Source organism: Rhinopithecus bieti, unplaced genomic scaffold, assembly GCF_001698545.2.
Source record: "Rhinopithecus bieti isolate Rb0 unplaced genomic scaffold, ASM169854v2 scaffold_3878, whole genome shotgun sequence".
In the NCBI taxonomy this organism is placed as follows: domain Eukaryota; kingdom Metazoa; phylum Chordata; class Mammalia; order Primates; family Cercopithecidae; genus Rhinopithecus; species Rhinopithecus bieti.
Genome location: NW_016805059.1, coordinates 6,794,429 through 6,817,226, shown reverse-complemented (window position 1 = coordinate 6,817,226; position 22,798 = coordinate 6,794,429). Strand labels below are relative to the sequence as shown.

At 38.2% G+C, this 22,798-nt stretch overlaps 1 protein-coding gene and 1 pseudogene across 2 annotated transcripts in view; both read left to right on the top strand.

Annotated features, from left to right (window-relative positions):
• Positions 1–22,798, top strand: part of FHIP1A (FHF complex subunit HOOK interacting protein 1A) — a 273,945-nt gene that overhangs the window by 139,108 nt on the left and 112,039 nt on the right. The window lies entirely within an intron of this gene.
• Positions 9,208–10,395, top strand: LOC108529055 (28S ribosomal protein S22, mitochondrial pseudogene; annotated as a pseudogene). Its single transcript, XR_001885388.1, has one exon. The product of XR_001885388.1 is annotated as a 28S ribosomal protein S22, mitochondrial pseudogene (transcript).

The following is a 22,798-nucleotide window of genomic DNA, read 5'->3' as shown; positions in this document are numbered from 1 at the left end:
TAATGCTAGTTCATCCTTCATATACTTATGAGGTATGAGTTGTGTAATGTATCTGACACATAGTAAGAATTTAGCAAAAGGGTGAACTATTGTTATTATGTTGCCTAAAATGCCCTTCTAATAATTATGTTAGCACTTATGTATTGCTACTATGTGTCAGATAGGCACTGTCCTGAAACTATTTCCTTTATGAATTTGTTTAGCTCTTACAATAACTCCATGAGGAAAGAACTGGTACCCCATTTTATAGATGAGAAAACTGAGGCACAGAGTTGGAGTGACTTGCCTAACCTCATCCAGCAGGGTGGCAGGGCTAAGATTTGAACCTAGGAAATCCAGCTCTAGAGTCTGTGCTCTTAAGCACTGTACTATAAACCTAAATTCTCCTTGTGTGATAAACATCCTGTCAAGTGAACCCCCTCCAAAACTCTATGTTTAGCTCCCCCTCAGCCCATAGTGATGGCTCCCTGAACTCCTAATGCATTTAATAAGCATAAAAAAGCTAAAACCTTCATTGTTTTGTATCCTGCAGTCCTGTATATATATGAAAAAATTCTTTAATTATAATTATTGCATGCTATAATAGAGAATTTGGAATATGGAGACACCAAAGAATAAAATACAATACACCTGGAGATAACTACTATTCACAGATTATCTGTGTTCCTAAACTTATTTGTAAATATCATACATATATCTTTCATAATATAAGGCATTATACATACACATATTATACATAATTATGGTCATGCCATGTATATAATTTTGCATCTTGCATTTTTTGCATAATATTATAGTGTGAGCATTTGCCTATTGCTAAATATTCTAAGTCACCATTATAATGAATATAAACAATTTAATTTGTTATTTAGTCTGTAGTGGACGTATTGTTTCCTTCCAGTTTTCTATAACTACAAACATTTCTACAACTAAATGGATCAAAGATTGTGGCTTAAAAAAGACTTCTGGTATGTTTGCAAAATTGCCTTTCAACAGATTGTATCTATTTATTACTTCTTCTGTAGTGGAAAACTCTAGGGTGTTTCAAGGCACCCATTGTGAAAATTTTGATGCATCTTTACTAATGTGATAGATGATTTAGGGCAAGTGTCATGGCTCAAATTGCACTGAACCAAAGTGCTTAGGTAATAAGCACATGGTACTCCGTGAGTACTCATTTGGTTAATTTTCAATAGTGATGTGGTGGGATTTGTAGAATTCTAAGATTTAGAAACTGGAGGAGATGGGACAAAATCATTTACTAAAGTTCCATATTTTGAAGATAAAGTGAGACATGGAGTAGTGAAGTAACTGTCCAAGTTTGTATAGCTGGTTGGGGCAGAGTAAGTATTATGTTTCTAGTTTTGAAGCTCTGATTGTTTTCACTATGTCACATTGTTTTTCACTTACCTTAACCCATTCACCCCGGTCTGGCCTCACTTACAGTGAGACATAGCTGCCCAAACTTGGAGGTGCAGCTTATGACCATATATCAAAATAATCAATGTTTTCAACACTTTGGGTCTAAGATACAGGGATTCTGATTAACCTCACTAAACAGTCCAACTTTGTCATTATTTAATTTCTCCTTTACCTGCTTAGAGTTTCCCAGGTGCCAATGTTTAAGATCAAATGGAGGGAATGTGAAGATGGGGACCTGAAATATGGCCTGTCCCTCACAGACTGAGACCTTAGACCCTGTGATGCTGTTTGGTGCTTTGTACTTGGAAATAGGATTCTTAGGGGTTATGGGTTTAAGTGGTAGTTGCAATGTCTGGCTCTGTGGCCTTTCCCCTCTACTACCATGGTATTGAGAAAAGAAATCAATGGAAGCTGGCTCAGCTTGACTTAATCTTGCACCTGGAACCAGTTCTCTGAGCTGTCATCTTAATATAGCCCTGCTCTGCAGGTTCAGAGGTGTGGAAATTGGGAGGTTGAGCCCAGGAGTTTGAGACCAACCTGGGTAACATAGGGAGACGCCGTATCTATAAAAAATACAAAATTAGCCAGGTGTGGTAATGTGCAACTGTAAAGCTACTTGGAGAGGCTGAGGTGAGAGGACCACTTGAGCCCTGGAGGGCAAAGCTGCAGTGAGCTGTGATCGTGCCACTGCACTCCAGCCTGGGCAACACAGTTGGACTCTGTCTAAAAACAAGAAGTGTGGAAATCCTCACTGCCCTCACTATTTTTACATTTCCCCAAAGAGCAGTTGGTTTCCTAGAAAGGTCTGGGTAGCATGCATTAATATTTCTATGTATTGATAATGTGGAATGAAAAGTAAATGCAATGACTTTTTGCAGTTTAATCTTTCTTTGATATTGTGATAATTAAGCCATAGAAAGGTTAGTAGTTTCAAGGCAGAACATACAAGTTAAATTCATACCCACCCATATTGCTAATAAGATTGACTAAAATTTCCAAGGCAAGATATTTCCTTATCCTTCTTAGTTTTCAGAATAACCTACCTATATCACTCCTCCTGTCCTTAACAAAGAACAGAGGATGTAACTAGTTGATTATAAGAATTATTTTGAATTAAAATTTCCCTATTAAAAAAATTGAAAAAGAAACCTGCTTTGAAAAATGTCTCACCTTCAGGGAAAGGTGAATGCCTGAATGCTGTTATGCTGTTTATTATGCTTTTGGATGAGAAACTCAACAAGTATTTCTTAAGGGCCTATGTGATGGTTAATTATAAGTGTCAACTTGACTGGATTAAGAGATATCTAGATAGTTAGTGAAGTGTCACTTCTGGGTGTGTCTGTGTGGTGTTCCCAGAGGAGATCAGTATGTGGGTTGGTGGACAGACCAGTGGGGTAGATCCGCCCTGAGTGTGGATATGGAACATCCAATCTGCCTAGAGGCCCAGATAGACAGAAAAGGCAGAGAAAAGGTGATTTCCTCTGTCTCTCTCTCTCTCTTTCTCCTGAAGCTGAGACACTCTTCTTTTCCTGCCCTTTGACATCAAACTGCAGGCTCTCCAGCCTTTGGACTCCAGTATTTATACCAGCAGCCCCCTCTACCCCACTCTCAGGTTCTCAGGCCTTTGGCCTTAGACTAAGAATTAACATTGGCTTTCCTGGTTGTGAGGCTTTTGGACTTGGACTGAGCCACACGACTGGCATCCAGTGTCTCCAGTTTGCAGATGGGTTCCTATGGGATTTCTTGGCCTCCATAATTGCGTGAGCTAATTCCCCTAGTAAGTACTCTCTTGTCTATCTGTCTGTCTGGAGAACTCTGACTGATACAGACTATTATGTGATACTCATTGTGTAAGGCACTGGTGATGTAGCAGTGAACAAAATGTAGACCTTGCTTTCACGGAGTTTGTAGTCTTGAGGAACAAAAAGACAAGTTCTTCTGGGAATTCTTCCTAGTAATGGAGACATCTAGGCTGAGACCTGAGGAGTGAGAAATCTCAGTTACCCAGGCCTGAAGAATATGCCTACCATGATTGGATCTGGAAATGGGAAAGTGGGGATTCAGTATTTGACTTGACTGTTAATGTGGATGTACACATGCAACATGTTAAAGAAGGAGAACCATGAGAATATTTAGGTTTAATAACAGAGTCTTTATCTCAAAAAATGTTTTCTGCTACTTTAGAGCCTAAATCTTGTTTCGTCAGTTGGGCTGGCCTCAAGAGGTAGGGGGAGATTGAAGGTCTCAGGTTCCACTCACAAAGACATTCTCTTTGGTCCCCACTTCATCAGTTCCAGCAGCACCCGCCACCCCCTGCCTTGCTACTTGTTCCTTAGTTTGAAAACTGCATGGCGGTTTTTCTCTAGGTTGGCAGTTCTGATTAGAGTGGATTACTGCTACTCGGAAACCAGGAGAGAACAGTGTGACATGCTTTTGTGCAGTGGTACCCTTGATTGGCTGTATCTTGTCCCCTGAAGAGTTGTCATAAAGGACTATAGGCCATCAATTGCTACTGTATGTGTGAGCAGTGGCAGAAATACCTGCAGATACAGTGCTGGTGATATGTTAGAAAGAAGGTATGTCTGAAACAGTCAAGACACACTTCTCTATTTTAGTGTGTAAATGGTTGCTCCAAGAGAAAAGCCACCCTGCAGAGAGGCCATAGGCTCACAGAAAGGTAAGGCTTAAGCTATAAGATCATCTAGTCTAATGTTCTTAAAACTTTCTTAAACACTCTTTTCTTCCCCCCAACAAAACCTTCTGTGGAAATCCAGAATATAAATTTGATAAAACGCAGTGAATTGACACCTTAGAGAGTTTTAATATTCACCATTTTAAAAAATATGTGAAGCACCGCTCCTCTCCAAAGCTCTTGGATTCTGGTAGACACAGATGGAAAAATAGCTCATAGTAATGGCTCACTTTTATCAGTACTTGCAGTGAGAAAGACTCAGTGCTGGGCTGGGCGCAGTGGCTCATGCATATAATCTCAGCACTTTTGGAGGCTGAGGCGGGTGGATCACCTGAGTTCAGGAGTTCGAGACCAGCCTGGCCAACATGGTGAAACCCCGTCTCTACTAAAAACATAAAAATTAGCTGGGCATGGTGGCGGGTGCTTGTAATCCCAGCTACTCGGGAGGCTTAGGCAGGAGAATCACTTGAACCTGGGAGGTAGAGGTTGCCGTGAGCCTAAATCACACCAATGCACTCCAGCCTGGGCCACAGAGTGAGACTCCCTCTCAAAAGAAAAAAAAAAAAAGATTGTACTGAGCACTTACCCCCAGTGTCACATTTAATCTCCCCTGCAGTCCCATGAGGTAGGCACCATTATGATCACCTCTATTTTACAGATGAGGCGTTAAGCTTAGAGTGGTTTAATGTCCTGCTGAAGGTTACATGGCTAGTAAGTGCTAGAACTTGTGCTTGAATCTGGGTCTCTGTAACTAACCACTCAATGCCTTTAATTAATAATCTAGTGGACTCTTATCACTAGATGCCACAAGTTCATGCCAGCACCAGCACTGGGACCCAGGAATTCATACCCCTGGTCTAGTGTTCTTTGTGCTACACCAAAATAGATAACTGCTTTGGAAATATCAGAGTAATATTTAATAAGTGAGCTAGTTCCATGGAAACAGTTTTATCAGAGGCCTTTGAACCACAGTGACTCCATTTTGAATAGGAGCTGGGTAAAATAAGGCTGAGACCTGCTGGGCTGCACTTCTAGTGAATTAGGCATTCTAAGTCACAGGATAAGACAGGAGGTCAGCACAAGTTATAGGTTATAAAGACCTTGCTGACAAAACAGTTTGAGGTGAAAAAGCCAACCGAAACCCACCAAAACCAAGATGGCAATGAAAGTGACCTCCGGTTGTCCTCACTGCTACACTCCCATCAGCACCATGACAGTTTACAAATGACATGGCAATGTCAGAAAGTTACCCTATATGGCCGGGCACAGTGGCTCACGCCTGTAATCTGAGCACTTTGGGAGGCTGAGCCAGATAGATCACCTGAGGTCTGGAGTTCGAGACTAGCCTGGCCAACATGGCACCACCCTGTCTCTACTAAAAATGCAAAAATTAGCCAGGTGTGGTGGTGCACACCCGTAATCCCAACTACTTGGTATTAGAAATGCAAAGTGCTTGTTCCCCAGTGCCATAAAGAAATAGCACTCGAACATAAATTTAATTTTCTCAGCAGGGCAACTTTTACTTTCTGCAGAAAGGGTGCCCCTCACAGGTGGAACAATGGCGAGAGCACACCTGGACAGGGGAGGGGCAGGAGTTCTTTTTCCTGATGCAGGTATTCCCTACTGCTGTGTTGTTCCCCTATTGGCTAGGGTTGGACTGCACAGTCTAAACTAATTATGACTGGCTATTTTAAAGAGGGCAGGGGCATGAGCCAGAGTGGTGGGGTGAATAGTTTGGCAGGAAGGACAGTTAGGAACAGGTAACTAAAGGTGACTTAGGTCAGAGCAGGTGATCGGGATGAGTTAGGACAGAGCAGGTGACCAGGGGAACAGATGTGAACTACTGATTTGGACTGGTGGGAAAGTATTTACTGAAACTAGAAGCAAGTGGGCGAAGAGAACCAGGAAGTTAAACTTTAAAATGGAGAATCAAAGAATAAGAGAGATGAACATACTGACATACTGATTCTTTGAAGAGAAACTTGGGGTTCACTATATTTAACATTGGGAGGCTGAGGCTGGAGAATTGCTTGAACTTGGGAGGTGGAGATTGCAGTGAGCCAAGATCACACCACTGTACTCCAGCCTGGGCGACAGAGCGAGACTCTGTCTCAAAAAAAAAAAAAGTTACCCTATATGGTCTGAAAAGGGGAGGAACCCTCAGCTCTGGGAATTGCCTATGCCTTTCCCAGGAAACTCATGAATAATCCACCTTTTGTTTAGTATATAATAAAAAAATAAGCATAAAAATGGTCAATCAGCCACCCTCAGGGCTGCGCTGCCTATGGAGTAGCCATTCTTTATTCCTTTACTTTCTTACTAAACTTGCTTTCACTTTACTGGATGGACTCACCTTGAATTCTTGCACAAGATCCAAGAGCCCTCTTTTGGGGTCTGGATCGGGACTCCTTTCTGGTAAGTTTCCTTAAAAAAAAATGTAGTATGGGACACATGTTGTTTTTTTAATGTAGCTTAAAAAAGACTAGCCTGTAGTCTTTGAAAGAGAAATAGGTATGTGTTAAAGTAATGGGGAAAATCTCTCCTTCCTTCTCTTTTCTCCCTTACTCTCTACTTTTGTAATCAGAAGATTTAGACTTGAAAATCTTTAAATAGGGTTTATTTTTGAAAGAACAAGTGAGTGACAGGATTATTTTTCTTGTTCTCCAGGTTGTTGGTATTTATTTGTTTGCCTGTTTATATTTTAAGTTTTTTATTTTAATTTTGTGGGTACATAGTAGGTGTATACATTTATGGGGCACATGAGCTGTTTTGATACAGGCATGCGATGTAAAATAATCACATAATAGATAATGGGGTATCCATCCCTCAAGCATTCATCCTTCATGTTACAGACAATCCAATTGTACTCTGACTTTAAAATGCACGATTAAGTTATTATTGACTGTAATCACCCTGCTATGCTATCGAAGAGTAGGTCTTATTCATTCTTTCTATTTTTTGTACCCATTAGCCATCCCCACCTCCTCCTGAAAACCTATGTGTGTATTTTTAAATTAGCCAGATTACCTAGTAGCCTCACATGAAGGGTAAAGAGTTTTAAAATGGTAATGTAAGTACGTAGAGTAAAAGCTAGTTTTGTGTTCATTCTTAAGATTGGTTTGGGGTCATTTAGAACTATTAAAGGTGGAATATTAGAAAATATTGATTGAACTTACTGAAGCAGCTTTGGTGTGTTTTCGTTAGTTTGTCTAGCAAAGTAATATTCTTTACTGGTTTTGAAGGCTTGTACCATTTGCAAGGTTTCTGAATTTAAAAAACTAGTATTTTCCCTCTCTCTAAGTGTCTTTAATAACCTTAGATATGTAGTTTCTTAGTTGATGGATACTGGTGGTTCTAGTTGCTTGACATCCTGGGATGCACAGACTCTGAGGTGGAGATTTACGTGCAGGAGTTTGTTAGGGTACGTTCTCTGAATCAGCACCTGTTGGGGAGAGAAGGAGGACTGTGCAGAGGATGATGGTAGACTGCCATCAAGTCCTTTCTAAGGCCTAGGCTGACCCTACAGGAAACTCTGAAACTGGGTTGACCCCTCAGGGTTGTCCTGAGTTGGCATTGGGGCAACATCCTCCTTTAGTCATGGATATGAACTGCCCTTAAGGGGAGGGCTTAATCATGGGCAAAGCAGCCCTCTTTGGCAGAGGGAAACTTCTGGAGAGGGCTGACAGCCAACAGCACTCTTAGCAGCTGGGAGAATAAATTTTTTGGTCCTGGAGGGATTTAGGGGACCTGAGAACATCCATTACAGTGCTATTAATGCTTGAAATTTAGTAAAAGGGTAGGGGAAGTGGACAAAAGGTCATCAGATAATCTCTGTGTGATGAACATAGTGTTAAGGTAGATAAGTAATTGTGCAAGTATAAGATTCAATGCCATCCCCATCAAAATACCAATGACTTTCTTCACAGAATAGGAAAAAACTACTTTAAAGTTCATATGGAACCAAAAAAGAGCCTGCATTGCCAAGACAATCCTAAGCAAAAGAACAAAGCTGGAGGCATCATGCTACCTGACTTCAAACTATACTACAAGGCTACAGTAACCAAAACAGCATGGTACTGGTACCAAAACAGAGATAGACCAATGGAACAGAACAGAGGCCTCAGAAATAACACCACACATCTACAACCATCTGATCTTTGACAAACCTGACAAAACAAGAAATGGGGAAAAGATTCCCTATTTAATAAATGGTGCTGGGAAAACTGGCTAGCCATATGTAGAAAGCTGAAACTGGATCCCTTCGTTACACCTTATACAAAAATTAATTCAAGATGATTTAAAGACTGAAATGTTAGACCTAAAACCATAAAAACCCTAGAAGAAAACCTAGGCAATACCCTTTAGGACATAGGCATGGGCAAGGACTTCATGACTAAAACGCCAAAAGCAGCAGCAACAAAAGCCAAAATAGACAAATGGGATCTAATTAAACTAAAGAGCTTCTGCACAGCAAAAGAAACTACCATCAGAGTGAACAGGCAAGCTACAGAATGGGAAGAAAATTTTTGCAATCTACCATCTGCACAAAGGGCAATATCCAGAATTCTACAAAGAACTTAAACAAATTTACAAGAAAAAATCAAACATTTTCCCCATTAAAAGTGGGCAAAGGATATGAACAGATGCTTTTCAAAAGAAGACATTTATGCAGCCAACAGACACATGAAAAAGTACTTATCATCACTGGTCATCAGAGAAATGGAAATCAAAACCATAATGAGATACCATCTCACACCAGTTAGAATGGCGATCATTAAAAAGTCAGGAAACAACAGATGCTGGAGAGGATGTGGAGTAATAGGAATGATTTTACACCGTTGGTGGGAGTGTAAACTGGTTCAACCATTGTGGAAGACAGTGTGGCGATTCCTCAAGTATCTAGAACTAGAAATACCATTTGACCCAGCGATCCCATTGCTGGCTATATACCCAAAGGATTATAAATCATGCTACTATAAAGACACATGCACACGTATGTTTATTGTGGCACTACTCACAAGAGCAAAGACTTGGAACCAACCCAAATGTCCATCAATGATAGACTGGATTAAGAAAATGTGGCACTGATAATCATGGCGCCCCTCAGAACCACTGTGTCACTGTGGAGCCTCCTGAGGGGTTCTGCAGGCGTGGAAAAGGTCTGTTTCCGGGCTCGAATCCAGCCCTGGCATGGTGGCCTGCTCCAACCGCTACCTTGCTCTTTCGAGGTGGGGCTGCCATGCTGCCAGTTCACCTCCGAGGCCGCAGAATCTGGTAGCCCAGAGACCAAGAAACCTACATTTATGGATGAAGAAGTTCAAAGCATACTCACGAAAATGGCAGACTTGAACTTGCAGAAGACTTTTAAACCAGCTGTGCAAGAACTGAAGCCACCAACCTATAAGCTAATGACTCAGGCACACTTGGAAGAGGCTACAAGACAGGGAGTTGAGGCAGCTAAAGTACGATTAAAAATGCCACCGGTTCTGGAAGAGTGAGTACCAATAAATGATGTGTTAGCTGAAGATACGATTTTGGAAGGAACAGAAACAACCAAATATGTGTTTATTGATATATCATATAGCATACCACACCGGGAGCATTTTTTTGTCGTTAGAGAACCAAGTGGCACACTACACAAAGCCTCTTGGGAAGAACGGGACTGGATGATACAAGTTTATTTCTCAAAAGAAGGTCGTAAAGTTTTGACACCAATAATTTTCAAGGAAGAAAATCTTAGGACTGTGTATAGTCAGGACAGGCATGCTGATGTCCTCAATCTCTGCTTTGCCCAGTTTGAGCCAGATTCCACTGAGTATATCAAGGTTCATCACAAGACCTATGAAGATATAGATAAGAACGGAAAATATGACCTTTTATGTTCAACAAGATACTTTGGTGGAATGGTGTGGTATTTTGTAAATAATAAAAAGATTGATGGTTTGCTGATTGACCAGATTCAGAGAGATTTAATCGATAATGCAACCAGCTTGGTCCAGCTGTATCAAATACTCCATCCAGACGGCCAGTCGGCTCAAGAGGCCCGGGATCAGGCTGCTGAGGGAATAAATTTAATCAAGGTCTTTGCAAAAACAGAAGCACAGAAGGGAGCCTATGTAGAACTAACACTGCAAACTTATCAAGAAGCACTCAGTCGCCATTCTGCAGCTTCCTAAAAATATTTTAAAAATACATTTATTTTACTAAATACTGACTACATTTCTCTGTTAATATGGAGCTAAACGTTAAAAAATGGCCTGATTAAAAGGTATCAATTTGTAGTTCTCCCTACAAAGCAAAAATTGTTACCCTACTCACTTTTCTAGGCTACAAGGATATTTGAGTGCCTGGTTATGAATTTCTCGAATCATGTTAGATGAGTGTACAGTTAAAAAGTATGGTTATTTTTTGTGTTACCAAATAGGGTAAATGGTAATTTAGAAGGACCCCAGCTTAATGAGGTCAGAGGAACAGAGGTTTCACATCCTGACTCCAGAAATGGGTAGCTGCTAGATAAAATTGGGGCAAGACCTGTGGAATGATGCAATGAGGTCAAGAAAAGGGTTTAGAGAATTACAGAATGGATGTTCAGCTCTAAGAAAAATGTGATTGACAGCATTTGAAAATGCAGATTTAGTTATGCAAAGAAAAGAGTGGGGCTGATCCCTAGGCAAGGTGTAGTTTCAGCTCAGCCTTCTAAAACTAGAAGCCTATTTTCATTACTGAGAAAGGAAACAGAAGTATCTTCCATTAATTCAGAAGGTTTTATGAGATACGGTCTAATAGCATGAAAAAATCAAAGCCCATGTCTGTTTTAGTTAACAAGGAAAACACAGTGATTTAAATGCTGCACATAAACTCTTCTTAAGATGATGTGGGCATTATGCTCCCAGTGGTCCACAGTATTTACATATAAAAATCTAAGAAATTTCTCATAGTCCAAAGCACTGTGGTCAGGGTAGCAATCAATACCTATATATAATAATGATCTGTTTAGTCAGGTAAATGGAAAGTATTGCAGTCAATCATCCAAAATATCTTCATCCAGATTGATATCTGTTGTGTCAATATCTTCTAATTCCAAATTATCCAAATCTACTTCTAGTTCCAGTAAACTCTGCAAACCAAAGAGGGTAATTAAGTTTTACAGTACTGTTAAAGGAAAGTTATCCGTGGGTTCATGATCCAAAGTAAGAACTAAAATTTTCTTAATAGTCAAAAAAAGCATCTTCCCATTTCAAAGCCCCTGCTCTGAAACTTGATTCTGTCACTTAAACCACAGAGGCCTATGTACTCTCCAAATATTAATGGGGAGGAGGATGGGGTAGAGGGAGGTTTGAGTATGATGTCTGACCTACCTTTTCTTCTTTGTTGGCTGTGTGGGAGGCCACAATAACTGGAGTAGGAGAAGCAGGTTTCCCATCAAGTTCCTGAAACCCCAAGTGAAGATATGTATGAAGACAAGGGAATCTACTCAGGAATTTAAAGTTTTCCCCCAAGAGAAGGATGATCAGAATTAGGAAGTGGGAGATGATGTTTAAAAGTGAATCATCTCAGCCAAATTTATCACATGAAGTACTCTGCTGACCTGTTGAGCTGTAGATCTTGAGGGCTGAAAGCCTTTTGCCTCTTCCATGACATTTCTCTCTTCATTTGGCTATCAGAGAATAAAGCAATGATGAAATGAGATATTTTGAAATCATAATTTACCTATGAACTTCTCCTAAATCCCAGATATCAACTCTTAATTTTAAAAAAAAGTATTTACTGCAGTTCAGAATCTGAAGTCATGAATGTACTTCCACCCTGTAGTTACAATAAATGAAGCTTGGCATCCTGGCCACTCACGGTGAAAAAAAAAAAAAAGAAGGAAAATGTGGCACATATATACCATGGAATACTATGCAGCCATAAAAAAGGATGAATTCATGTCCTTTGCAGGGACATAGATGAAGCTGGAAACCATCATTCTGAGCAAACTGTCACAAGGACAGAAAACCAAACACTGCTTGTTCTCATTCATAGGTAGGAATTGAACAATGAGAACACTTGGACACAGGGTGGCGAACATCACACACTGGGGCCTGTCATGGGGTGGAGGGATGGGGGAGGGATAGCATTAGGAGAAATACCTAATATAAATGATGAGTTAATGGGTGCAGCAAAGCATCACGGCGCATGTATACATATGTAACAGACCTGCACGTTGTGCACATGTACCCTAGAACTTAAAGTATAATTTAAAAAAAACAGAAAACAAAAACAAAAAGACGTAATCCATTAACAGATCCATTTCTCCCGGGTGTGTGTGTGTTTATGTTAAGCAGGTTTGGTACATAACTCTGTAAAAATAGAACCACCTTTCTTACACAATTTATTTGATTCATGGTGTGATTTGTTCTAGTGTTAAATTCCAAACCTGGCTAAGCCACAGATCTTTAAATTGCACATACAGGAATGTGCTTTGTATTATAATTATTTGAGGAGAAATCTGGGACCATGTGACATGGAGAAGATGAATATGATCTGCAGAAATTTTATAAAACCAGGAGTCAAATTGCAGAATCTGATCCACAGTGGGAGATTTAATATGAAGATCAATGTGATGAGTGACCTGAATTTTTATTTATAATATCACATCATTTTGTATTTCATAAACAATTACAAGAAAATCACATATAATTACATCTTAATTTGCTAATTTAAATTGTATTAAAACAGGGAATATATACAGCTGAATTTATGGGCTATTCCTTGTATTATTGATCAGTATCTGCCATATGAAAGGGAAGAAACAAAAATTTTTTAGTCTGCATTTTGGGTAATTTATCTCTCAATACAGTTAACGTATCCTTTCCTTTAGAATAAAGTAATTAATTGAGATACTTTAAGTGATTAATATTTAGTGTTTTTTTCTTTTTCATGGTAGGATAATCAGTTTTGTTTATATTTCTAACATGTATTAGAATTACTAACCAGTTGGACTTGATTTGTGTAGCTAGACTTGACTTAACCAGGGAAATGGAATATCTGTAGTGGCTGAAATGCCAAGTTTCTAGACTCAGTGATACATTGTGGTGGTAGCAATGACTAGTAAACCAGTTGTTACACCTTCTTCAAGTCATTGTTTTGCCTATTTCCAATGTTTTAATCTCTCTAAAAGTTGGATTTGTGATAGGTGAAAGTTTCAAGACACTGTTCTGTTGACCTATGGCCAAGCAAACAAACAAACAAAAAAACAAATGTAGAGCTTTCATTAGAGACTGAACTGCAGGAAATCACATCATGTTTTTATCAGCACTCTTATTTGCTTAAGTGAATTGCTTCCTTGTATCACCCTGGGATCTATTCCTATGCAAACAAGGTATTTATGCAGGAGTTCCTTCCTGGTAAAGCCATTCCTAAGCCCCTCTTCTGATCACAGCTGCCCATTGACTCCTGGCTCCCATCCAGTCCTCCCAGTGCTCTGACTTTGCTTCTTACTACCCATGTGACCAGTCACTTTTCTCTAGGCTTCAGTTTCTTCATCTGTAAATGGGGATGACACCCTATCTCAGTGGGTGGTTATAAGAATTGAACAGACAATTTAGTGTGGTGCCTGGCACAGAGTAAGTGCCCAATAAGCAGTGGCTTTTCTCACTGGTGGCTGTTACTGCTACCTGCTGATGCAAACACCTCTCCATAGTAAGCTGCTTATCCCTGACGCCTGGGACTAGATTTTATTCATATCCCCACACTGCACATCTTGGGCTCTTGGATTAAATGCTTACTAAATCAATACATGAATAACATAAAAATGCGATCCCTACCTTCAAGGAGACCAGACTGGTTCTGAAATAACCACAGCACAAAGCAGAAACTACATCACCATAGGGAGATATAGTTAAACTAAAAGGTTTAGAGGAGAAAGATATTAATAGGCAGGTTTAAGGCAGGTACTTAGTAGGCACTTTGTTCAGCGTAGTGTTTTGATGTTGGTAGCCAAAGGTTTTGGGATGCTGAAAATTTCTGAACATGTTCTATTTCTACTGTGAAATTTTACACCCTTCAGTTTTAATGACAACTTGTTCTTTTACCTGCTCATGTGACAAGGATGGACGAGCGCTCCCTTTTAGCCCACGTAGGTGGAATTAAATCTGAGGGCATCTGTTAAAAGCATCCAGTTTCTTTTTATACTTTTGCAACCATTTACTAAATATGTTTTCATTTCTTCTGGTTTGCTGTTAGACTGAATATATATGATAATTTCATATGCCTTGTTGTAGTTAGTGTGTGTAGATAATTCATTTTTGCTTTTTTAAAACTTCCATTATAGAGTCATTCCACTTAATGACTTTGAAAAGATTCTTTCTCCAGAGAGAGAGAGTCAAACTGGAATTAATTATTTCTTAATCACTTTTTTGGGACAGCATGTTCTGCTTTGTGGTTCTCCCCCCAATCACATAAGCTAGATTTATGAGAGAAATCACAGGGGGCTCTGTTCAGGCAGTTACTTGTTTGATTCCCCCAGAGGCACTGGCTCTTTGATCTTCTACTAGTGTAACTCCTCTGATCTTTTATTCTATAAGGTGTTTGTGTCTCTGTATGATGGATGTTGCACTGACCCAAGTAAATGGAAGAAAATTTTCTCTAGCCTTTAAATGTGTTGCTTTCCTTGTTCTTTCAAAAAACATACTTTTCTTGAGTAAGAACATTTTAGAGGCATCTGGCATCAAATCAACAGAATTGTGGCCTTTAATGGAATTTGAGGCACTGTGAAGTGGTTTGACTGGTAAGAATCCATTTTGTCTCTTTCTCCTTGACTGTGCCCCTGCTTACACAATAGCAAAACAACTCTTCTCCTCCTTCTCTTATTTTTTGAAACAAGAGTATCTGATTTCATTGAATTCTGTACTTTTAATTTTACTTTTCTGAAATAAAAAAGTTCTTAAAAGGTTTTATTGTCACTTTCATTTTCTTCCTTGAAGGGGAGGAAAAACTCTCAACTGTGTACGGAGTAAATTAAATTACGAGAAAAATAACCTATGGAGTTAAACAAGATGAACTGAGGTTTTGGAACAAATCTAAGAATTGCCTTGATGTTGTAGATAGTTTAATCCATGATTCAGAGATATATTAGTCACTTTGATAGACTGTTGATTTGACTAATTACCCTGAAGGCTGACTGGCTGACTGAATTGCTCAAGTCAGCTAGTAATTTTGATCAAATCAACGAGTAATTATGGTTTTGTGCAAGCAACAAATATAGAATACTGATTATGTTAGACTAAAGAAAATGTCATTGTGATATAATCGTATAAAATATTTAATTCAAGCACCATAGCGTTCCTTTTATTTTTTCTTACTCTAAGGTTTACATTCTTAGAACAAACAATAGAAAAGGTTGTGGCAACTTTTTGGAGAAAATAATTTTATTCTCTCAATAAACAATGCATAAATGTGAACGATTCTCTGGTGCTAAGGCAAATACTCTTGTATTTTAAGTATACTTTAATTATAATATGCTTATTTTTGGGAGCCTTCAGAACTAAATATGGTCAGATTTTAAAGCTGAAAGTTCTCTTTAGAAAGAAGCTAGAAAGGAGCAACTTATATGGGAAATCTGGAAGTTACTGCTGCTAATTTCCTTACCAGTTCATTCTATAATTATTAATATTAGTATGATCAGGTCCACTAAAATCCAGATGCTTGTAATTGTTTGGTTTCTATACTGTCATCATCCTTTCCCTCACTTTTGAAAATTCTTTTGACAGAGGATGATGTTTATTATTGAATTCTAATTAGCAGTGTTTGTATGCTATATTTGTGGGTTTTCAAAACATTTTAGAAACACAGACATGTTTACTTAATGGAAAAATCTGTCTTTAATTTTACTTGAGTTGTCTGTTGGATGGCTTACCTGTATTACATTCCTTTTCTATGAAAGCAGGAAATATAATTTACTTGGAACTCTGTGTAGATTTCAGTAGATTTCAGTGTATAATTAGTAATGTTTGTGAAGCCCCTCCAGGGTACTCCAGTTTTGTATAGTCATTTCATTCATTGTATATGTTCTTGGCATTATCTGCCCCTTAAAACCAGAGATTGAAAGGGAGAGGTGTAGACAATCATTTACAAGGTTAGGATAATTTTGAGTTTATTCTTCAGGAATTATAGATGTATACCTGCTCTTTCCACCAGCCTCTCATAGTGTGGGTGTCTCTCTGTGCTGAAAGTAGTTCTTGCATTTGAAGACATACATTATTTTTTGAACAACCTGACCCCAAATGCCTACTGCGTTGTTGGATATTCAGCTGTTTCTCCAACTTAATGAGAAAAAAAAAATGTGTTGGTTTCCAACAGATGCCTTACTAAGGGATGTTTGGTGGTAATTTTTGGCATTTTAATGTTTTGCCTTATTCAGTAACATCAGAACCTAGTCCTCAGATAGTGCAATTTCACTCTAATAGTATTGAGTCAGATAATCAATTTTTGGTAATTCCCTAATGCAGAAAATGGAAGTGAATTATTGTAAATATATGTGTTAATAATGTATAAAATTATTTTTATAAAAAAGGAACTACCTAGGTTCCTCTTTTGCTACCTAGTTGCTCTTCACAACTCCTTTGATTTTAGAAGTCAATCAACTCCAAAGTGCAGGATGCTTTCAAGGGGGAAGTAGGAACCTTGCCTATTCTTGCTCATTGTTTTCTACCTGAAGCACCAACTCTAGGGAGAAGTAGTGCCAAATGCAAAATCTATCTGAAGCAAAACTTAATTTAGAATAGCCTTTGATTTTCTTTTCTTGCTTTTGCTTTCTTTTTTTCCCCCTGTACAAAAGACATTGATATACACATGCTAATTTAGTGGAGAGACTTTTAATTAAAGAAGCATAGATAGCCTGAAACCATTCAAGTCTATGCCAGTCACTCTAGAGGCAAGTGTAGATGAATTGAAGCAGCATATGGGAGAGTTGTGATCTACCCACTTGCTTCTGGAGGCTTATGGATAAATTAATGCATTCTTCTCCATAGAGACAGCCTCTCTGCTGGGAGGGGTGGCAGCCATCCAGTCAATAAGCCATCTTTGCTGTGGCAGAGGAGTTAGTTGCTCAGTATAAGTTGTTTCAGCTTTTACTTTTATTTCTTGGAAGTACAGCATGGTAAGCCTAAATTCTGGACCTCCAAGCAGATATTAGAGCCTCCATTACCCTTTGCTAATTAAAGGTGACACGGGGCTTTTTCTATTGTAGGGTCTCTGAAAAGGCAACAACTATTGCTTATTATTTACATCTGTATGCTGAGCTAGACTTACACGTGTATGTGTGTGTGCTACAGTGTATGTTGCTCTAGGTACAAGGGAGAGACATTGAGAATGTACTCTTTGTTGAGTGAGACACAGTGCTGCTTTATTCAGGGGTAAACAATCTCATCAGAATTTCACCAAATCATGCTTGGGACAAAACGAAAGCTTCAAAGCAGTTAGATCTGCTGTTAGTGAGTGCAATATTTTAAAGAGGAAGTTTAAGAAACTTATTTACAGGTGCATAACGATATTTAGTTTTCAGAATAAATCTTAGTCTGAGAGAACAGGTTTTTTATGAGTAGAACAATCTCATAAGAAAAGCCAATGTAAGAGTTGTGGTGTAGTCACGCGCAGTGGCACATGCTATCCGAGCACTTTGGGAGGCTGAGTTGGGAAGATCACTAGAGCTTAGGAGTTCGAGACCAGCTTGGCCAACATAGTGAAACCATGTTGCTGCTAAACGTACAAAAATTAGCCAAGTGTGGTGGTGCACACCTGTATTCCCAGCTACTCAGGAGGCTGAGACATGAGAATCTCTTGAACCCAGGAGGCGGGAGTTGCAGTGAACCAAGATTGCGTCACTGTACTCCAGCCTGATGACAGGGCGAGACCCTATCAAAAAAAAAAAAAGAAAGAAAGAAAAAAAGTTGTGGTGAATAGTGGTCAAACTGCTCAAGTGAAGTTACAGTAAGCTGAGTGCAGGAAGCTTTTCTGGATAGGAGAAACTTTGTAGTTTGACCGATTTTGTTGTTCCTTAAAAAGAGGTCCTAGAAAAAGTTGTTGAGAACCACTGAGCCTCCCTGAAAGGGTTTTGGGGAACCCCAGGATCCCTCAGACCACATTTGGGGAACCACTGATCTAGACTGACAAAAACTTTGGCAGAAGATTAATTTTACAAATTCCTAGAGTTAGGAATCTTTTAGACTGAAAGTAAATTGCATACATTTAATTCACTGAGTATTGTGCAACAATAATATTAAGACAACCACTTAAGTGCTTCTAAAAATAAGACTACTACTCTTCTGAATTATTTACATTTTCCTGATATGTTATTTTTGTATATATTTATTCCATTGGAAGTTAACAAGTCTTCTAGGTACAGATGTAGTTGGTTTTCCTTTATATGTTTTCTGTCAAATCTCTTTCAGACATTTTGTAGTCATTATGATGGAGTCAAATAGCATATTGTATTAAGCTACTCTTTTATCCCTACTCATACTCATCAGGCTATACTCATTTTGCAGGTACTTTCATTTCATATTGAGACTCAGAAGAGTCTTCAAATCTGTTGTCATTGCTATGCTTATGATAGAGCAAGTACTTTTCCTTTTATTTAAGTTGTTCTTTTGCTTTTATTTGGTTAAATAAAAAATGTTTTTGCTAAGTAGTAGATAAATATGGTACAAAATTCAAAAGTCAAAGAAGGTACAGTTTGAAAAGTGAGTCTTCTCCTTCAGCTGTCCCCTAGCCCCCAGTGCCCTGTGCTGACTCAGCCACCTTAGAGTTCTTGTGTATCTTTTCAGAAATCTTCTATGCATTTACAATCAGATGGGCTAATACATTGCTTTTCTTCTTACACAAATGGTGGCATACTGTATTTGCTGTTCTGTTTACATTTTGGCAACCTTCTCCTATCAGTACATTAAGAGCTGTGTCTTTTTTGTTAATTGTAAATAGTATTCCATTACACAGAAGTACCATCGTTTATATAACCAAACCAGTATTGATGGATATGTAGGGTCTTTTCAGTCATTTACCATTTAAACAATGCTGCAAGGTACTAGTGTAATTAGTAGCTATAGTTAGAGAGGTACTGGTGGCTAAGAGAATGTGTCTGGGTCTGACTTGATAGTCTGAGTCAGACTCCATGATATCTGTGTGACTTTCATGAGATGAGTTGTTTTTACTTCTGCTCTGTTCATAGCAGAACTTTTTGTTATCACAGAAGTCACAAAATTCCACAACTACATCTTCAGTAATACCATTAGAATGTGAACTGGCTATTAGCGTGTTTTGGGACTCGATTCTCAATGGTTTTACCATGAATGCATCTTTAAAGTGAGTTTTAAACTTTTTTGAAGTGGGGCACCTCATGGACTCTTTTTAGAATTGGCTGAAAACTACGGCCACCTCTCTTCAGAAAAATATGCCCACAGTTTATGAGATTCATGGATGTATATGGAATTTTACTGTTATTTCACTAATTGCACTTAGTACTTTTATGTCATATGTGGATGAAGAACCCTTTTTAAAGGATATTTTTCATGTTTCAAAAGGTAAGCATCACATCATCTGGGTAACACTACAGGTTGCAAAGCTGCACATGTTCACATGAAGGGATTTAAAGCACTGGGTGGGGAACTAATTCTGATTGATAAAACTGTAGATACAGGTATTAGACTAAACAGCATCACTCGTCACAGGTACCTACTTTTCCAGAGAACATGACCAAGACAAAAACTTACATTTCTTTTTTTTTCCAGGAACATTTTTGAAAAGAACTTTATGAAGTGAGAGGGTTCTTCTTAGAAAGATTCAGAGCATCTACTTCAAGTCTCTCCTTTCAAGTTCTAACCTATAGAAGTTGTCAGATCATTTTTTTCTGCGTTTACCTTAGTCAACTTTTACAGGGTTGTGTGGCAGAAATCTTAAACAAGGTGTTTTTTAATAGCTTTCAACAAAATAGTGATGTAAAAGGGTGGTGTGTACTATCCAGAGTACAGTGATCAGTTGGGTTGTTGGGGAGGCTTTCCCCAAGAATGATCCAATTTTTAGGTTCCAACAAATCACCCTACGTGTATAAGAAACTTTTCTGTTCAATCACCAATGAGCTGATGTCTCAATACTTGCTATCAATTTCAAAATACATAATTTTTACATTCTAAATCCTTGCCTGTAGGAGTTTAATTTCTTCTTTAAAATTTTTTTTTTAAATTTTGATCTTTATCGAGGTATAATTGATCTACTTATTTTCTTAAATAGTTTTAAAATTAAGTCCAAAAACAAATTTCAGATAGGAATTTGAATATTAATTTTAATTTTTCTTTTCACATTTATTCTGCTCATCAGTCAGTTGCATGGCACATGGGTATGACATAGTTGGTAGCCTGTTCTTGTGAAACTCAGGTGTAAAACGAGGTAGGATTGTTTCATGGGATTATTAAGTTTTAGGCATCTTGTTACTATTTTGAAGCATGTATTTTCCAAAGCTGGAAACCATTTGGAATGTGTGTATTGAGAGAATTTTCTTTGCGCACATTTTGTGTGTTGACTGGTGACCTAGAAGCTGGTGGAATGAAATAAGATTCTGATTTACTGAAATGATGGACGTTGCACAGTGAATGAACTGGAGTTAAACTATGGCAAGTTAAGGGAGGGTTAAGCACAAGGTCCAGAAGAATAGGGGGCTATTAGATGCTTGCTTTATTTTTCACAGTCCAGCATTGCCCTGTGATATTGCGGTGAGAGAGAAAAGAGAACTGGGCCAGAAGATTAGAGCACAGGGAGGATTTAGGTTTAATAGGATTTTATGAGGCTCTAAGAAGAGGTTGTCTGAGGTAGTTTGACCCAAAATGAAACACCCTCCTCAATACTGCTATTAGTTATAATTGAGGGCACAAGGTTCACCTCTCTTAAGGTGTTCTCAATATTTGATGAGTCTTCATCCTTAGATGGAATTTTACATGATAAGCACATTTACAGTAATAGACTTTTTATATATTTTTTATGTATTTAGTAGCAGCCAATTCAGGGCATTCCAAAGTACATTCTCAAACAATGAATTTTTCTATTGGCAGTTGCTCAGGAAATAAACAAACAAAACCTCAACCATGGAATTATATTTACTGTGGCTGCTTCCTGTGCTGTAGGTTCCTTAAGTGAAATATGCCTTAATGGTAAAAAAGAATACAGATAGAATCCCATCTGCAACTAGAATTCTTATGAAGAATTTTGTACAAAGGCCATCATCCTTCTTTAATGATTATCTGATGACCCCTCTCCAGTTGGTATAACAGTTGTGATAAAGTACATAAAATAATGACTCAAGCTGTAAGAGACCTAAGAAATCTTACTTTAGTTCTAACTGCTTACCTAAGTGACATTCCAAAAGAAGAGCCCCACTTTTCACTCAAGGTTTCACAGCTGGTTAGAGCTGGAACTAGAGTTTTCTGTCCCTACCTCCTAGCTCAAAGCTCAGATTCCCGGGTTGGGACTTTAAATTTTTAGACTTTCAGACTTGGACTGAGTCAACAACTCTTAGCCATTATCCTTTGTTCCCTACTTTAAATCTACCTAAATTCTCTAGCCATTTCCGCAAACCAGTCAGAGTGATATCAGAAGGGATGAAAAAGGAGGGGTAGAAAGGCAGCCAGCTGTGCTTTCCATCAAGTATAAGGTAGTGGTTTTGGTTTGGAAACTCACCGTGAAAGACTTGACTTTGCCTCCCTTTTATCTCTAGCACTCTCCTACCTGTATTCTTGATCTCATCTTTCTTCTGCTCCTTTTGCTCCATCAAAATTCTTTTCCTTATATCTTCAAATTATGTGTGTTCATTGGTTCATTCCCATTAGGCCTGCAAATATAATCACTTTTCCTTGAATAAAAATGTTCCTTTGGCTCTGTCTCCCCTTAAGGTGGCTATCCTATTTCTTTCCCTTAAGAATTTTTAAAAATTCATCATTAGAGGATATTTATTTAAATAGATAAAAGAATTGAAGGATGGTATGAGATAATATTTAAATGCCAAAATATTTATAGTTTAAGTTTAGTCTGATAGTAAGAAAGGGATATATCAAAATATAGTTATTGATAGTTCAGGAAAAAATGCGATTTTGACATATTTTTAGCTTTTCTAATTATTGTAGCTTTCCAAAGAGTCTGAAGTTGGGTAAGATGTCTATCTGGGAATGAAATTTTACACTGGAAAAAATGAAGAAATTTTACATTGGAAAAGAGATGTGATTTAGATGGCTAGAATCTGAGCTTGTATAATTATGTATTTTATTATTCTGTAAGGTGGAAGCATATGTTTTGCTTTTTTCATAGTCAAATAAAATATATATTTTGAAAACGCAAATAAAATTGATACAATTCTTTGGCCAGTTACCCCTGTCTCTAACAATATTTAATAGAATTTTTCTTTCCTTATTGATGGAAAGTATTTTTATATATAATATTAATGAGATATAAATATGGCCACTCAATAATGTCTATAGTCAGTTCTGTCTTTGCAGTGTAGAATTTATGCTGAAATATCAAGCTGTTGTATATATATTTTGACAGCTCATCTCTTTCTTGCCCATTCCCCCAAAAAACTCAACCACGCCACACACCTACACGCACCCACTTAGAGTATTTTTTTTGTGTTGGTGGTTTTTTTGAAGAAAGATAAAAAAAAAT